At 45.1% G+C, this 18040-nt stretch overlaps 1 pseudogene; it reads left to right on the forward strand.

Annotated features, from left to right (window-relative positions):
• The first annotated feature begins 2252 nt into the window (after positions 1 to 2252).
• LOC134378257 (uncharacterized) lies at positions 2253 to 17829 on the forward strand (annotated as a pseudogene).
• The last annotated feature ends 211 nt before the right edge of the window (positions 17830 to 18040 follow it).

Consider the following 18040-nt stretch of genomic DNA (forward strand, 5'->3'; position numbering starts at 1 on the left):
CTGGCTGCCACACATCTTATGATTCCTGCTACAGGGCCCAGGGCACAGCCTTTCCTGCAGGAAAAGGAGTCAAGATGAGCTGGGAATGGGGCCACAGGCACTGTAGGGTGTGCGAGAGGCTGGAGAGCAGAGTGAGCCCAGAGAGAACCTGCCCCACCCCTCCCATCCAGCCCTGCCCACACCCCCAGAGCCCGTGCTGAGCCAGAGCAGGTGTGCAGAGCATCCCGCTCACACTCGGGGATGCTCACCCATGCGGATGCTCAGCTGCTGCTGGTGGTGCAGAGTGTGGTCAGGGTCAAGAGATCAGTGTCAGTGGGAAGAGGAGATGCAGATTTTGATGGGGACAGGTGGGCAGCACATCCACGTGTCACCTCAAGTTTGGGGTTTTCCAAGGGCCCTGGGAAGGCCAGGGGAGCAGAGCCTCCCTCTGTTTCCTCATTCATCAGATATTCCTGGACACCTCCTGTGTGCCAGCGAGTAATGCCCAGAGCAGACAGCACCCTCCTGCCCTGATGGACACGTCATTCCAATAGGGACGGGGCAGGGACCCAGACAGAGGAGGGTGTCAGGTTTCCCTGAAGAAGGGAAAGTTGGTCACACCAGTGATTGAAGGCTCCCCCCACAGAGGCTTTTGCCAGCCCCTCCTTGGTTTCCAGGACCATCTCTGCTGGGGCTGCCATACTGGGGGTGAACATTGGAGGGGCTGGTCTATGGTCAGGCAGGGGGACAGGGTACAAGACTGCAGCTCACTCAGGGGAGCCCTGAGAGGGCAGCATAGAGGGATAGGCCAGGCCTCTGATGCTGCTGCCCACCTTTCTCCCCCAGTGCCATGTCCTCCATCCTAGAGATCTGGCTGGAATTCTATTCCATTGACTTCCATGAGCCTCCTGAATTTCATGGTTTGAAGTCTCTGCTGGCCCATGTCCGTGTCAATATGCCGGGCTCAGAGGCGGAGCGTAAGGCTGATCTTCTTCTGGCGCAGCTGGAGAAGCTGGAGCACCTGGAGCCCAGTGAGGCAGAGACTGAGGGTGAGGAGGAAGAGGGTGGGTGCCTGTGAGGGTTTGGGGAGGGGGCTGGGCTGGGCCACACAGAGCAGAGTTTCCAGAAGCAGGCTGGGGACAGGGGCACTGAGTACTCAGAACAATCATGCAGTGTCCTGCAGTGTGGGGAGACTTCCTGAGGCTGGGTCTCTGGACTTGGGCTTCTCAGGAAGACTGTCATTGGAAGAGACATAGAAACTCATGTTGATATTTTCAATTGTTGTCACTCCACTTCCAGCTTCTGCCCAGGCTGAACAACTGTCCCAAGAGCTAAGGCCATCTTCAGCTCCAGCTCCACCTCCACTGCCAGAGCCAGAGCGAAAGCAAGATCCTGAGCCCGAGCCCGAGCCCGAGCCCGAGCACGAGCAAGATCCTGAGCCAGAGCCAGAGGAAGATCTAGAGCCCGAGCCCGAGCCCGAGCCCGAGCAAGGGCAAGAGCTAGACAGAGCCAGAGCAAGCTCACCTAACCACCCCTGAAACATCAAAAGAAGTGGAAGAAACAGCAGCACCCAGGGGAGCCCCGCCTCCAGAGCTCCCACAAACACCCTCACCAGTCCCCACTCCAGAGCTGTCCTTCCCCTTCCCTGCCACCGTGCTTGTCCTCGTTTTTGTCTTTGTCCTGCATCTCCCAAATTTTATCATCTTTTCTCTTCACTTATATCCCTTGTATAAAATAAAGTGTTTTAATATTTTCAAAATTACAATTCAGTGGCATGAAGTACATTTCTCATGAGCTGCAGCCCTCACCTCTGTCTAGTGAGAAAACAGCTTCATCAGCTCTGCAGCCATTAAGCTGTCACTCCCCATCCCACCTCTCCTAGTCCCTGACAACCACTCCATTTTCTGTGTGTGTGAATTGACCTGTCGTGGATTGTTCCTATCAGTACAGTTATGTGGTCTTTTGTATCTGGCCACATAACATGAGAAGGAACTGATTAATTTTTATTTTATGTTTCCAGCAAGGGGAAAATGACAGAAAAATCAAAGACTGTATGTAGAGACACAAAGCCCCATAGTTATTATTGCCCTAATCTTGAAATAGTAACTACTTTTGAATGAGTGGAGAGCCAGATGCCACAGAGAAAAAGACTGACTTTTGCTGGTCAAAACAAACCAAGAATAATGTCCAAAGCTTAAAAGACAAACCCCAGATTGGAAAATTCTTCATAATCAGAGAAAGGGGCATTATTCCATCAGATAACCCGGAGTCTGAAACAGCTCGAGAGCCAGGACTACAGGCACTGCCTGGACACCAGCGAGCAGTTGGGGCGGGAGGAGCTGCAGACAGAGCTGGGGTACCTGGAATGGGAGGAGGCAAGGCTGGCCCAGGAGCTGGAGGACGTGGACATGAACCTTGCAAGGGCGGCTGCGGAGCTGCAGGCAGCCCAGGCTGACACTGCAGAGCTGCAGCAGTGGGAGCGGTGGGTCCAGAGGGACTGCAGGGCACTGGAGTGGCAACAGCTGGGACTGTAGGATGAGCTGAGGAGCGTGGAGAATCAGCTGCGCCACGCCCGTGGGCAGCTGCACTGGCTGAAGAAAACCAACATCTTCAATGCCACGTTTAAGACCTGGGAGAAGGGCCCCTTGGGCGTCATCAGTAACTTTAGACTGGGTCCTCTACCCCACTGTCTCCGTGCACTGGGATGAGATTAATGCTGCCTGGGGACAGACAGCACTGCTCCTGCTTGCCCTGTCCAATGTGACTGGGCGGCCGTTTCAGAGGTACAGGCTGGTCCCCTGTAGAAACCACTCCTATCTGAAGTCCTTAACAGATGGCTCCACTGAGCTGCCCCTGTTCTATTATGCGGGTGGGGTGAGTCCTTGAGTAACAGACTTGACCATGCCATGCAGGCCTTCCTGGACGGCATGCAGCAGTTCAAGGAAGAGGCTGGGAAGGGTGAGCAGGGCGTCTGCCTGCCCTACAAGAGCCACGTGGGCAAAGGCCTGCTGGAGGACGCTGGGGGCAGCAGGGAATGCTGCTCCATCACCACCCTTTGGAACACAGAGGAGCGGTGGAGCAAGGCGCTCAGACTCATGCTGCTCAACCTTAAGAGGGGCCTCACTCGAGTGTCCTTAAAGTACCATCCAACATAACTTTCTCGTTGGCCAGTTAGCTTGGTGGTTAAAGCCCCCCTGTAACACCAACCAAGGTCAAGGTTTGGATCCCCACATCGGCCAGCTGCCAAAAGCAAACCAAAAAGTAGCTTTCTTTATTATAAAAAGACTATCAGATGGTCATCTGAGTACGACGTGTTTATAATTCAAAAGATGAATAGCCACACCAGATATTAACTGAAAATCAAAATAAACCATTGCCCAGAGCAAACCAAGACTCATGGCTATCCTTCCAAGCACATCTTTGTCCGCCCTTCTGTGGACCTTCCTCTCCCCTTCTCCCCCACCCAGACAAACATTGAAAACACGGAAAATTGACAAGAGGACAAGATCCCTCCTACATAAAGGGCTGCAGGGATACAGAAGGCAAGAACTGAGGCTGGGGATAAGAAGGGCGGGGTAAGGAGAAAGGTGGACGTTTTCAGTTTGGGGTGAGAAAAGAGTGATTTGAGGCCACTGATGTATGTAGTGGAGCTTTGGGCCAGGGGTTGGGGGAGAACATTCAAAGATTCAGTTTTGGCTGCCACGTATATTGTGAGCCTCTCCTCTTCTTTCCTGAGAAACTTCCAATAAGTTTCCACATGTTCTTTCATGATATAAAGCGAGAAGTATGTCTTCTTGGGCTGTGTCATTATGTGCAGATTAATTCTGAGGTGAGAGGGTAGGGTGGCCAAAGACTAACGGGTGACATTGTACGATAGATCAATTGAGGGGTCACAGAAACCTGAAGATTAAAAAGGAGCCAACAAGAGGCATTTTTTAAAATGCCAGTTGTGTCTTGCCATCCCCCCACTTCTCCATTGCTCTCGGGATAAACTCCCAAATCCTTACCCTGGTCTTCAAACCCAGGTGACCTGTCCCTTACACTCCTCCCAGCTCCTCTCTGTTCCAAAAGGTGCCAATCCCACCCTTCCTCTGCCCTTGGCCTTGCTATTCCCTGTGTGTCAATATTTTCTAACCTAACTGTACACTTCTTGAGGGCTCACTTAGCTTTGTTGTCCAGATGACACGTCGAATCGTTCCTACATACTAAGTATCTATAAATAGAAGTGGTCATTGTGAAAGAGAACAGGAGGGCTGGCCAGTTAGCTCAGTTGGTTAGAGCACAGTCTTAGAACACCAACGAAGGCATGGGTTGGGATCCCCGTACTAACCAGACACAGGAAAAGCAGAGAGAGAGAGAGACAGAGAGCGAGAGAGAGAGAGAGAGAATAGGGAAGCGGTGAATTTGTCACAGACTTGGAGAGAATAGAAAATTCCAATAGGAGATTGATGAAATGGATTAATGTCTAACTAAGCCTGTGATGGAATACCACGTAGGTATTAAAATCTTGTAGAGGAAAAACAACATAATACTTAATGACAATGCTTAGAATATATTAAGTAAAAAAGATGATATTATAATAAAACACATAATTTTATACTCCAAAAAGTTGGTTTTTGTTTCTGTTTTGGCAGCTGGCACGTAGTGGGGTCCGAACTCTTAACCTTGGTGTTAGCAACAGAATGCTCTAACTAACGGAGCCAACTGGCCAGCCCCAGAAAAGTATTTAAAGAGAAAATATTTCCAAGAATTAAGTATCCTTTTAATATACGAAGGTATTTCCCTGAAAGTTTTGTATTTAAAGTAATTAAAATTTTCTACCTGATATTATGAAAGAGACGGGATACTGGTTTTCAGCACTTCTATGTCACGTGTACTGGTGGTTCTAGCTAGGGCAATAAATAAAAAGGAAAATGTATAAGTATTAGAAGGGAAAAAATAAAATTCTATGTATATAACATAATCATATAATATCCAAAAAGATCAACAGATAAATTATTAGAATGAATAAATAAGTGAAGAAATTCCCTGGCTACAAAATCAATACAAAAATCAAATATATTTCTCTATCTAGGCAACAATTAGAAAAATAAATTTAAAATAGTTTAAATCATTAAATAACAAGAGTCATCTGACAAAAAGCCCTTTGCACAGAATATCATGTTATCAATTGCCTCTAGAATAGGGGTTGGCAAGCTTTTACTGTAAAAGGCCCCATAGAAAATGTTTTAGGATTTGTGGTCCATGTGGTTTCTGTTGCCTTTAGAGTGTAAAAAGCAGCCAGAGAAAATATGTGAATGAAGTGGGCATGGCTGTGTTCTAAGGAAACTGTATTTACCAGAACAGGCAGGAGGCTGGATCTGACTCGGGGCCCGAAAAGACGGATTCTGTCAATCTTGTCTGCAGTTACATAGCCAACTTGAAGGAGTTCGCACTGCCCAAATTTGGGACAATTTGAGCATCACGAGGAAAAGATAGTAATAACTTTTTATAAAACATTGAAAAAAAATCCACAAATCCTTAATGATACTGGAAACGAAGGGGGCAAAACACTTATTTGTCATGATTTGAGATGACTCACATGGCTAATTCTTACTTTAAAATCCAGCATTGAAAAATGGAAAAGAAGAGAAAGATTTAAAAATCATAAAAAATTCAACATTGAAAGGGAAAATGACGAAGTATGCCCTGTTTTAGGAGGAACTGCAGTTTATCCCCAGATGAGAATAGAAAATTCCTTATAGAAAAATGACACCTGGGGGGCTGGCTGGTTAGCTCAGTTGTTTAGAGCACAGCCTTGTAGCACCAAGGTCATGGGTTCAGATCCCGGTACTGGCCAGCCAAAAAAAAAAAAAAAGAAAAGAAAAGAAAATAGTGACATCTAATAAATGTAGAATGAACAATAAAATCATAGACTTAGGTTTTGATAATTGAAGCTGGAAAGAGAGTCTTGGGAAGCAGATACTTGCATAGCACCAACGTACCCACAGACAAATGGCTGGCTCACTGACCATCCTTCATACTGAAGAAGTTTGCTGTCAACTTGAACCAGGTTATCAAATTTAACATCACTAACAAATAAAAATAAGTTAAACAAATTTAACATCACTAGCAGTGAGGCAATCTACCATTCTATTCCATACCTCTTGCCAGGATGTATTCACCTCCTGACATCGTCCAGACTGTATTCTTGCCAGAAAAAAAGTTTTATTTAACCTTTCTAAGCCGTTAGACCTATATTCAGCTTATTGGAACAAGTTAAATGCCATCACAAAGAAATTATGAGATTGCTCCAGAATGACATTTTTTTTTTTTTTATGAGACAACTGACCTGGTTTTCAAAAAGTCATTTTTTTTTAAAGTAGGGGGAAAGCGTAGTGGATTGAATTGTGTCCCCCCAAACTCATTGAGGCTTGACTTGTACTCCCCAGGTTTTCTGTAGTAGAAACTTAAGAGTCCAAGCGGGCGTGTGAGCTCCAGGGTGAGCAGGTGAATCCAGAGAACGAGGCGGCGTTGGAGGCGCGGGTCAGGGAGACGGGCGTCCGCCTGGTGCAGGTGGAGGGGCAGAGGAAGGACGGCGGGCCAGCCCCAGGCCGGGTGGGCAGCCCGCCGCCGGCCGGCTCGGAGGTGCTCTCGGGCGGCTTCCCCAGGACGTCTCCGAGCACCAGGGAATCCCACTGTGGCAGCGCGCGGGCTGCCTGCGAGATCCGCCTGCCCAAGACCTTCGGCGGCCACCATTCAGCATCCGCCGAGGGCGGGACTTCACTGAAGTTCCTCAGGTCTTGACAGCAAGGACCTGTTTTCACTGCCGCGGCGCCCAGGACGGCTTCGGGCCGACAGAATCGCTTCCGGGCATGAGGTTCCTGCCGCCCGCGCCAACCACTGCCAACGATCAGACCCGAACCCCCAGCCGGCCCGAGCTCGGCGCGCCCCGCCCCACATCCCCCGGGCGCGGGGATCCTGGAGGCCGCCCTGCGGGGTCCCGACCTCCGTCTCCCGCCCGACTCCCGCAAGCAGCCCCGCCCGGCAGGGGCCAGTCGGCCCAGTCGCCCGCGCCCGCGGCGGCAGCGACTCACCAGGAAGTTGGGAGTTTTCCGTTCTCCCCCCGGGACGGAGCCGGAGCGGGCGGGCGGTTCGGCCAGGCGCGGCGGCGGAAAGGCCCGCTGGGACGGGGGCTGGGCTGGGTAGCGAGGCCGGTAGCCGATCGGCCACCTCCCGCCGCGCCGTCCGGCGGACGCTGCAGGCGCGGGCACCGACCCTGCGACGAGGAGGCGCCCGCATCCTCCAATGGCTCCCGCTCCTCCTCCAACGGCTCCGCTCCTCCTCCAACGGCTCCCGCTCCTCCTCCAACGGCTCCCGCTCCTCCTCCAACGGCTCCCGCTCCTCCTCCAACGGCTCCCGCTCCTCCTCCGCCGCCGGCGCTCTCAGGAGTGTAAACATCGCGCGTCCCCAGGAGAGGGGCGGGGCGGGCGCAGGCCCCTCCCCCTGCCTTCGGGCGACTTCCCACCGAGTCTGGGTGGCCTCCTTTTGAGAATTTTTTCTTCATTAAGTTATCTAAACGCCCAAATTTGCCAACGGTGAACCGACTTGAGGTCCCATTTGTTCTTGTGGATCACAGCGTTTTGATTCCACCCTCTTTTACTACGTGATTTAAACTACCTGCCCGCTCCGGTCGGCCCGTGGCCCGCTCCGGAGAGAGCGGCGACGGGGAGCGCGGTGGCGCTCGAGCGGCGGGTTCGAATCCTATATGCGGATGGCCGGTGCGCTCACTGGCTGAGCGCGGTGCGGACGACACCAAGCCAAGGGTTACGATCCCCTTACCGGTCACAAAAAAAAAAAAAAAAAAAAAAAAAAAAAAAAAAAATCAATCCATATCTTGTGCCAGATATAAAAATTAACTGAAAATAGATCATACACCTAAATGTAAATCCTAAACTGTAAAAATTATATGCGATAACATAGGAGAGGGCTGGCTGGTTAGCTCTGTTTGCTGGAGTGCTGCATTATAACGGTAACGTAGCAGAAAATATTTGTGACCTACATTTAGGCAAACATTTCTTAAATGTAACCTCAGAAGCATAATCCATAAAAGAAAAAAATACATAAATTATACATCATCAAAATTGCAGTCTTCTGCTGTTTTAAAAGACACAGTTAGGAAAACGAAAAGAAAAGCCACAGACCATTAAAAAATAGTTTCAGAGTATTTACCTGACAAAGGACTTAGAATATGTAAAGAACTCTCAAAACTTAGTAAGAAAACAAACACCCAATTTAACAATGAGCAAGAGATTTGGAAGACAATTCACCCAAAAGAAAAAAGATATACAGATGGCAAATAAGCACATGAAAAGTCACTCATTGTTAGCCATTATGGATATTCAAATTGAAACCACAATGAGTTAACATTGCATATTACATTAGGATCGCAAAGATTACAAAGACGGGCTGTACCAGGTATTGTCGAGGATGTGGCGCAATTGGAAATCCTGTGAACTGATGATGGGATGTAAAATGGTACAATCACTTGGAACATCGTGTGGCAGTGTCTTCAAAAGAGAAACATACGTGGATCAATGAACAATATGATCTGACCATTGTATTCCTGGATATTTACCCACAAGAAATAAAATATGTTCATACAAAGATCCACACATGAAAGTTCACAAAAACTTTACTTGTAATAGCCCAAAACTGGAAACACTGAAATGATAACAGATAATGGACAAATTGGGGTGTACCCGTGTAAGCCGTGCAACTGAGCCATAAGAAGTAGAGGAATAGGGCCGAGCCCGTGGCGCACTTGGTAGAGTGCTGCGCTGGGAGCGTGGCGACGCTCCCGCCGCGGGTTCGGATCCTATATAGGACTGACCAGTGCACTCACTGGCTGAGTGCCGGTCACGAAAAAACGACAAAAAAAAAAAAAAAAAAAAAAAAAAAAAGAAGTAGAGGAATAAATAAGGAACAGACTACTGATATATACAACAATATGAATAAAATTCAAAAGAATTGTGCTGAGCAAATAAGCCTGAAGCTGGGCCATAAAGTGTATGTACTATATTATTCTATTTTTTTGAAATTCTTTACAATGCAAACTATAAGGAGAGAAAGCAAACCAGTGGTTGTCTGGCTACAGATAAAGGAAGGACAGGGAGTGGCAGGACAACCGAGAGGCATGAGGAACATTTTGAAAATAATGGATATGTTCATTATATTGATTGTGATGATGCTTTCACATATGTATACCTATGTCAAAACTTATCAAATTGTACATATCAGATATGTATAGTTTATTGTTTGTCAATTAAAGCTTAATTAAGAAAAACAAACAAAAAACCCTGGATGAATAGGTTTAACAGCAGATGGACACAGCTGAAAAGATACATAATAAACTAATCCTTGGGGAAAAGATTATTAAATTTTTCATTAATTACTATAATTAATGACAAATAATTAATTTTGTTATTAAAATATAACACGTATAAGGAATATAAGGTGCATTCCCCTTTATATTAAAAAATTCACATTGAAATAAACTTTCTCCCTAACTTCTTTTATCTGCAAATAATGCGTCCTAGACTTACAGAATTTTATTCTTTTTTAAAAACATTTTTACTATTTAATGTTAGCAAACCCTGTCCTTCCCTCCCCCCATCTCTAGTGTCTTTAGGTTTGTTCTGTCCTTCTGAAAGTTCAATGTATTGTTGTAGTTCTTTTCTTTATTTTCTTCTTTCTTCTTTCTTTCTTTCTTTCTTTCTTCCTTTCTTCTTTATTTCTTTCTTTCTTTTCCTTCCTTCCTTCCTTCCTTCCTTCCTTTTTTCCTTCCTTATTACCACTTAGCACCCACTTATGAGTGAGGATGTGTGGTATTTCTCTTTCCTTTAAAAAAATGTCTATTCATCTCCTTTGCCCATTTTTTAATTGTATTATGTGGGTTTTTTTACTATATAGTTTTTTGAGTTCTTTATATATTCTGGATATTGATCCCTTGTTAGATGTATAGTTTCCAAATATCTTCTCCCATTCCATAGGTTGTCTTTCCACTCCGTTGATTGTTTCCCAACTTACAGAATTTTTGTCAGAAAGAGAACCTAAAGATCACTTTAGGTCGATGTGCTTCTCTCTCACATTACATACTGAGGACCTCTAGGATTAAGTCATGGGATCCAATTTTAAATTCAAATTTCCATATAATTCTAAGGAAAGCAATGACTAAGGAAAACTTGATTGAGGAAAACCTTTGTCACTAAACATGAGGTGCCATAGATAGTAGTATATTACATCATAAAATTTTAAAACCTGAACTTGAATTTTCAAAAGTACTTAACATAGAAGGCATCATATTTTCTTGTTTTCTCTTGCAAGTTCCTAGGCAATTTGATTGGATATTCATCAGTGAACATAACAGAAAAATGGGTTCTCTATGAAGGATGTGCTTTGAATGAAGGATGCATTTTCCCAGGCTTTCCTTTCCATGGCTTCTCCTTGCAAAGTGAGGCCAAGCACAGTAAAAATCCTCACTATGATAAAGCCTAAAAGCCATGGAATCATCAGGGGAAACACTATTCTGCAGAGAGAAAACATCAAATATAAAGATCTTAAAGCAAAACATGTTTGAGAAACAAGGGAGAGTTTTAGTATATGCAGTTAGAGGATCCAGACAATGTAGGATCTTGTAGGGCATGGGTTGGGAAACTTTTTCTCTACAGAACCAGATAGCATTAATAAATAAATATTTTAGGCTTTGCCTCCGTAGGGTTTCAGTTGCAACTCCTCTGCTGTTAGAGTGTGAAAGCAGCCATAAGATAATGCATAAGTGAGTGGGTGCAGCTGTTTCAATAAAACTTTACTTCTGGACATTGAAATAAGAATATCATATTATTTTCAAGGGCCATGAAAGTGATACTTCTTTTGATTTTTTAAACATCATTTAAAATGTAAAAAATCACTCTTAGCTCTTAGTCAGTACAAAAACAGATTGTGGGCTGGATTTGGCCTGAAGGTTGTAGTTGGTTGACTGTTGTGGTAGGGTGTGATGATGACTTTTGAGTTTTGTCCTGAGAGCAGCAAGAAGCTTTTGGAGGTTTTCAACAAGGGAGTGACATAATTTGAAAATAAGAGGTCTGGTTAGGATACATTTCTTATAGCCCAGACAAGAAATAATAGTGGCTTAATCTAAGCCAGATAATGATTTCAAACCCCTACCACGGGATAGGGATAGTGAACAATGACTAAATTCAGGATAAATGAAGGTAGGGCCTTCAAAGTTGTTGATGAAGTGGATAACTGGAGTGAGACAATGAGGAGGATGTAGGATGACCCTAAGCTTTGGGGTTCTATAAGTGGGTGAATGGTGGTGTCATTGACTGAGTATGGGGGAGACGTGTTCTACATTTAACTCAGAATATGTCAAGGTTTTTCCAAAATTAAGTTCAAGTTACTCATTTTTAATCCATTTTCTATGAAGGACCTCTAAACTCACCTAAATTATAAACACATACTGTTATATGCACAGTCACACCCACCTTCATTTCTAAACCCTCGGCCCTGCCCCTAGCATGGGTTTAGCACAAACTCCCTCATGCCTAGAGTAAGACCACGGCAGTCATCCTCGTCTCCATCTAAAAGAGCTGGAAATCACTCTTCCCCACCTCCCACCCCTCACCATTTCACCACCACTATGTGCCTCATGTCTCTGGGGACTAATGTCCTTATGTCCTTCATCTGTAAAATACCCACATAAATCGTCCTGATCAACGAACTTGTCCAGGTGAAAGGCTGAATTGGACAGGATTCTGGGACAATAGGTATAAACCAGGATTACCATGGGAAAATTGGTACGTGTGGACCACCTGTTTAGCCTGGTTTATGTCAATTACCACTTAAGCTCTAGGCTTCCCTCTGCCCCCAAATTATAGTCCTCACAAAGCCTTACATACCCTCTATGGTGCTACCATCTTCCACCCCTCTCAACTCCTAAAACCCTTCCATTGCACCCTCTGGATCCAATAGTCCATCATCAGCAAAACCCCCCACGTTGTCTACTTCTTCTGCAGACGTTCTCTTCATTGTCTTTGGCTCCCCTGAGGACACAGCTTCCCTTCCAGGCTTCTCAAGTGCTGGCTGTTTTTTCTTCCATGGTCCATATGCCACCGGGCCAGGAGACAGGTGATGAGTCCTCCTTGTTCCTCACAGATATTTCCAGAATTTTCTCCCCTTCTCTTCCATAAAAAATATTCCCACTTTGACTCTCATGTAATCAGACTCTGCCATTGTCTCTGTCTTCCAGAGTCTGGTCATTTCTTGACATTTTAGCTCCTGAACACTGTCACACTCTCTGACACTACTCTTATTGGTGATTTTCGTCCACACAGATCAGTCTCAAGCTCTTCTCCCATGATCTCATGCTCCACGTTACCTCATCCGCTCATTCCCAATCAGACGCTAAACCTCGTTTCTACCAAAGACTGCAATGCCTCCATTGTTTCAATTTTCATGGTTTTAACTTTCTAATCACTGCATTCTACCTTCCTAGCTCCTCCTTTTTATCAGTTAGCTATTGTTTTATAACAATAAAACACCATAACTCAGTGGCTTTAGATAACAGCTCTTTATTATGGGTCTATGGGCTGGTTGGACAGTCGTGCCGAGCTAGGCTGCACTTGGCTGATCTCATGGAGTCTTACTCATTGGTGGCCCACTGGCAGTAGGCTGTGGGCTAGCTTGGTTGGCTTCAGTTGGGATTACTTGGCTCTGCTTCATGTGATGTCCCATCTCCCAGGCTTGTTCTTATAGCAGAGCCAGAGGTACAAGGGAATGAGTGGAAGGGCTTAAGGCTTCATGCTCTGAGATGACAGGTTGTCACTTGAATCATATTCCATCAGTGAAAGAAAGTCACAAGACCAGCCTAGAGTCAAGAGACTGGAAATGGACTCCACCTCTTCATGCAAGGAGAGGCATGGATCCAAGTAGAGATTGAAAATCAGGACCATTTTTGGCAATCAGCCTATCATATCCCTCTATGACCCTGATTTTTGTGTGTGTGTGTGTGTCGTTTTCGTGACTGGCACTCAGCCAGTGAGTGCAGTGGTCATTCCTATATAGGATCCGAACCTGCGGCAGGAGCGTCCCCGCACTCCCAGTGCCGCACGCTACCGAGTGCACCATGGGCTCAGCCCTATGACCCTGATTTTACATTCTTAAATAGCACCAGACCTACAGTCTATTACACCCACTTTTCCAATGTGACCTCATCCTCTCATGTCGTCACTTCCCTCCTATCTAGCTCAAATGTAATGATCAATCATTACCATTATTTTCTTGCATTCATCCTCAATTCCATACCATTCTCTTATCTTAGGTAACTGGTTTGTCTAAATCACAGCGCTAATTCAATTTGCCTTTCTGTCAACTCCACACCTGTGTTCCTATTGAAGAAGGTGGCTGGAGAAAAAAACACAACCACACTGACTTGTCTGACTTCAAATTCAAGGCTACAAACCTCACGGAGGTCCTCAAAGCTGCTGGCATTCACTCTCTGCTTCCCTAGCACAACTGTTCTTATATCAGCCAGATAATGATTTCAATCCTTCTCTCTCCTCAGATCTCCGGTACTGGCTCTCCTATGCTCACTCTTAGCTGGTTCACTCTTAGCTAACTTAGAGAGACGATGTAAGCACTGAAAGGAGGACGTTCACACACGGCCACCTCATCTGCCACCGATCACCGTCTCTGTTTCCTTGTACTGCCTGAGGAGCAGTGGCCCACCTGCCTGAGGAGGCCAAAGCCATCCACTGCTGCTCTAAATTCCATTCCCTCTTTTTTCTTTCCTGCATCATCCATTTTACCTGATGTGTTAAATCATCCTTTCAACAATAAGAGGCTTTGAAAAGCAAAAATTAAGCAATAAGGTGTGACAGACAATGTGGTTATTGTGTGGTAATGAACTCCGGAGGCATTAAAAGTTTGATATATTGCAGAGTACAACTATTTCCCTTGGGTGTAATTAAAAGCTGCAAAGCCTGCCCTAGAGTCGCTGATGTAAATAATCCTCCTTGTAGATAAATATGTTTCCAACTATTGTATGGGTGCTTTACTAGTATTCAATTATACCACACGATAAAAACATAACTAAAGATGATTCTGAATGAACATTTGAGAACAATCAAAACAGCCCAAAAGATTAAACCTAATTCTAATAGTATAACTGTATGAAATTAGTAAAAGCAACTACAACAATTACTAATACAATTACAAATATCACAGTAATAACAACAACAAAAGACTTCTAAACATCTGTAATCCCAGATAATCTTTCATGTGTTATAGACTTAAAAAATAAGCCCATTAAATATTTAACATTTAAATATTTCAACAGGGATGGATTAACCAAGCAGAAATTAAATCTGAAAATTGAACCCTATTCAACCTCATGTGACTCCTAATTTGACCACACTGTTAAAAAAATCATGAATAATTAGGGAAAAGTAAAACCTGGATATTAACAAAATTTTATTAATTTTTAGAGTTGACACTGGTGTATGGTTATGCTTTTTGAAACAGTCCTAATTCTTAAGAGGTACATTCTGAAATAATCAAGGATAAAATGATGTGATGTCTAAGATTTGCTTCAAAATAATGCAGTGGGGGTAGGTGGTTTAAAGATGGTGACAGACGCCTGTGCGTTGTCAGCTGCTGAGTGATGAGCAGTGGGGGTAGGTGGTTTAAAGATGGTCACAGACGCCTGTGCGTTGTTAGCTGCGGGGTGATGAGCAGCGGGGGTAGGTGGTTTAAAGATGGTCACAGTCGCCTGTGCGTTGTCAGCTGCAGGGTGATGAGCAGCGGGGGTAGGTGGTTTAAAGACGGTCACAGACGCCCGTGCGTTGTTAGCTTCGGGGTGATGAGCAGTGGGGGTAGGTGGTTTAAAGATGGTCACAGACGCCCGTGCGTTGTTCACCGCTGGGTGATGAGCCCATGTGGGTTGATTAGACTATTCTTTCCATTTCTGTGAACGTTTGAAATTTTCAAGAAAAAGTTTAAAAAAAAAATCTGTTTGCTTCAGAAATGGTTCCTGTCCACTGATCATTCTGCATTACTGCATATTATATGCAGTTTGGTGAAATAATTCATTATAAGGTAACGTTATTTTTTTAAAAAACAGCATATTCAGTGATACATGAAATCCCATTTCTTTCATTTAATAGTTTTACATTATTGAAAAGGAAGTACTGACTATCATCAAAAACATAAGTTGAATTAGTATAAACCACCAAGGGGAAAGAAAATGATAGAACTTTGAGCATGAGTCATTTAATTACTAGAGTTGAGATTCTCATGAACAGCAGGCGAGTATCTTATTTGAACTAAATTGAGAGACATGCTGGGTGAAGTGATCTTAAAAAATCAAATTGTAAAGGACACCTTTAAAATTTGAATTACACTTTTGAATTAGAGTCATAGCGGTTGTTTACCAATAAAGTATAAAGAATTCTATTAACAATATAAAATAAAAGGGAAAGATGGAGAAATGAGCAAATTTGGTTTCAGAAATAATTTGAAAGATCGCCAAACACCATACCTTCCCTCTTTAAATGGAAATTATATTTCATTAGCATTTCATTTCTATTTTGTATTTCAGATGCCTTCCTAAGACCACTAGATGAGTTCTAACAAAATCGGTGTGTTCAATGACTACAGTAGGTCTAGGCATGGGATTTCATCTGGAGACCATTCAGCTCTAGGCACTTCCTGCCTTCATACTGTTATTCTAGCCTTTATTCACTGAAGAAATATTTATTGCTTTTCCTCTGTCTGACACTGTGCAAGGCACCAGAAATATGATCATGAACAAAATACTGACATTTGGCAAATAGTATTCCAGGTTGTGAGGCACAGACTCTAAGTAGTCACCAAAAGCCAATGGACTATGGTAGTCACGCATGATCTATTCACCAAATTTACCAATTCACTGGTTTACTACATTTTTAAAAGTTTTTTTTCTTGGCCACAGAAAGTCATATTGGGTGGATTGGCAGAGCCTAAGAGATAGGCGGGAAGATGGGACTCTGGGGACTTTGAACTCTCCTCCCTGCCCTAAACTCCTCTTTACCCATTCTCCCATCTCTGACCCTCACCTCCCCCTTCCTCTGAAATGTCCCAGGAACTATTCACTGTTCTCAATGACAAAAAGAGTTTAAAATACTCTTGATGCAAGGTTTCTTGTAAATTTATTTTATACTTTATTAATTGCAGTAGAAATATAGTGGGATTCCTTTGTAATAACAACATAAGAAAAAGCAGTTTCTTTTAAGATAGTTTTAAGATGCCCCAAACCTTCGCATGTTATGACAAACTACAATACTTAAGTCATCTGCATCCATTTTTCATCCCAGTCCTCTCAGCACAGGAGACCAGCTACTCCCAGAAAAGCTCCCCCGGATTTTCACAACCTCTGATCAAACACTCCATGCTGTTCTGGTTTCTACCATTGCTTTCTCCAACGTGTCTGGAGCTGATTATTTTTTTCTCTCTCTTGAGTAGCACTTTGCCTTTCCTGATGAAAACATCTAGAACTTTCTAGGACTTGCCATACTTCTTTCCACCAATTCCCTGATCAGCACAGCAGCGGACAGGCCTGGGAGGGAGTGCAGAAGAAAGTGCAAGAACGGCAAACACTCAGAAATAAGGGCTGAGGGTCTCCAGGTGTTTTTCCACCTCTAAGTGTTGATTATAACTGTGCTCTCCCCGAAGGAGATGACAACTTAGTGAAATCATTCAGGAAGAAACAATACAGGAGACATACAATTATGTGTTTAAATGAGAGTGCTGTCTGTTCAGCAAAGGGGGTGATAGATCAAGTGGGCTGAGATAATTGGGGGAGGTGGCCTGGAGCAGCCGGGCAACCCAAACTGAAGGGAGACTGACTTAAATGAGGGGAGAAAGGAGGAGCGGGCATTCCCAATGAGGGAGATGCCGTTAGCAATGTGCAGGGGTGGACATGGCTTTTCAGGCTCTGGAGCCAGGGCTGGAAACCAGGTGGCTGATGCGGGAAAGAGGAAAGGTGTGTTGAACTGGGTAAAGCTAGAAAAAATCGTGAGCTAGAGTGCATAGTCCTGAGTGGCACAACAATCTTCATAAGTATTGAGGAATATGTGCTAACCGATGGGTCCCTCTACACTCAGACACAGGCAGTTTTTGTAGAGGAGCAGCCTTTCCCTTTCTCCCCCTGCCTTGGACCCTCTGCCCATCTCATCACAGCTGTATCAGTTCCTGGACTCATAAAGACGGGGAGAGACAGGGGTGGACTGGGCATCATGGCCATGTTTGCAGAACAGAAAGACGGGACCACCTAGAAACAGGAGAAGAAAAGAGAAGAAACAACAGAGCTCTTCTCTCCTCTTGCTTCCCAACAGCTTTGGAGCCTCCAGCTGCTGGCCTCCTCCGACAGCGCCACGTGGAGGTCCCGCCGTGCACCCGGAAGCCTGGCTGTCTCCTCGTCTTCAACCGCATACTTTGGTAGCTTCCGTTCAATGGCTCAGGATTCAACGTCAAACTGGGTGTGGCCAAAACAGGGCCCCTCTTCTTCCTCAACACCTGCTCCTGCATGTGTGCACATGCTCGCAGCACCGTCCTTCTGGTCATCCAGCTCGGTCCCCCTCCTCCCTCACGTCCCGCATCCAAGAGGCTGGCAGGTTACGGCAACTCCACGTCCAGAGCAGCTCTTGATTCCGTCTCCTTCTTTTCACCCCATTGTGGTCACTCATTCCTGTCCCTTGTTACCTCAGTGGTGGCCATCTGCTGCCTGTCCTCCCTGCCTTCGCCCTCTCCCCTGCCCCTTTCACCACTCTTTGATGCTGTGGCCAGGGCTGGCTTTCTAATGCTACAAGTCTAATCATGTCATGCCTCAGCCTAAAAACCCAGATGGATCCACACCGCCTGCAAGAGAACCTCGAGAGTCCTCAGTCGGGTCCTCTGAGTTCTGTCTCTAGTCACATTTGTGGCCTCATCTCTCACTCGCCCCCTCATTTTCATTCTTAACAGCCAATATCCTCCCTCCGTGTCC

The sequence above is a fragment of the Cynocephalus volans genome, chromosome 5, assembly GCF_027409185.1.
Source record: "Cynocephalus volans isolate mCynVol1 chromosome 5, mCynVol1.pri, whole genome shotgun sequence".
Classification (NCBI taxonomy): domain Eukaryota; kingdom Metazoa; phylum Chordata; class Mammalia; order Dermoptera; family Cynocephalidae; genus Cynocephalus; species Cynocephalus volans.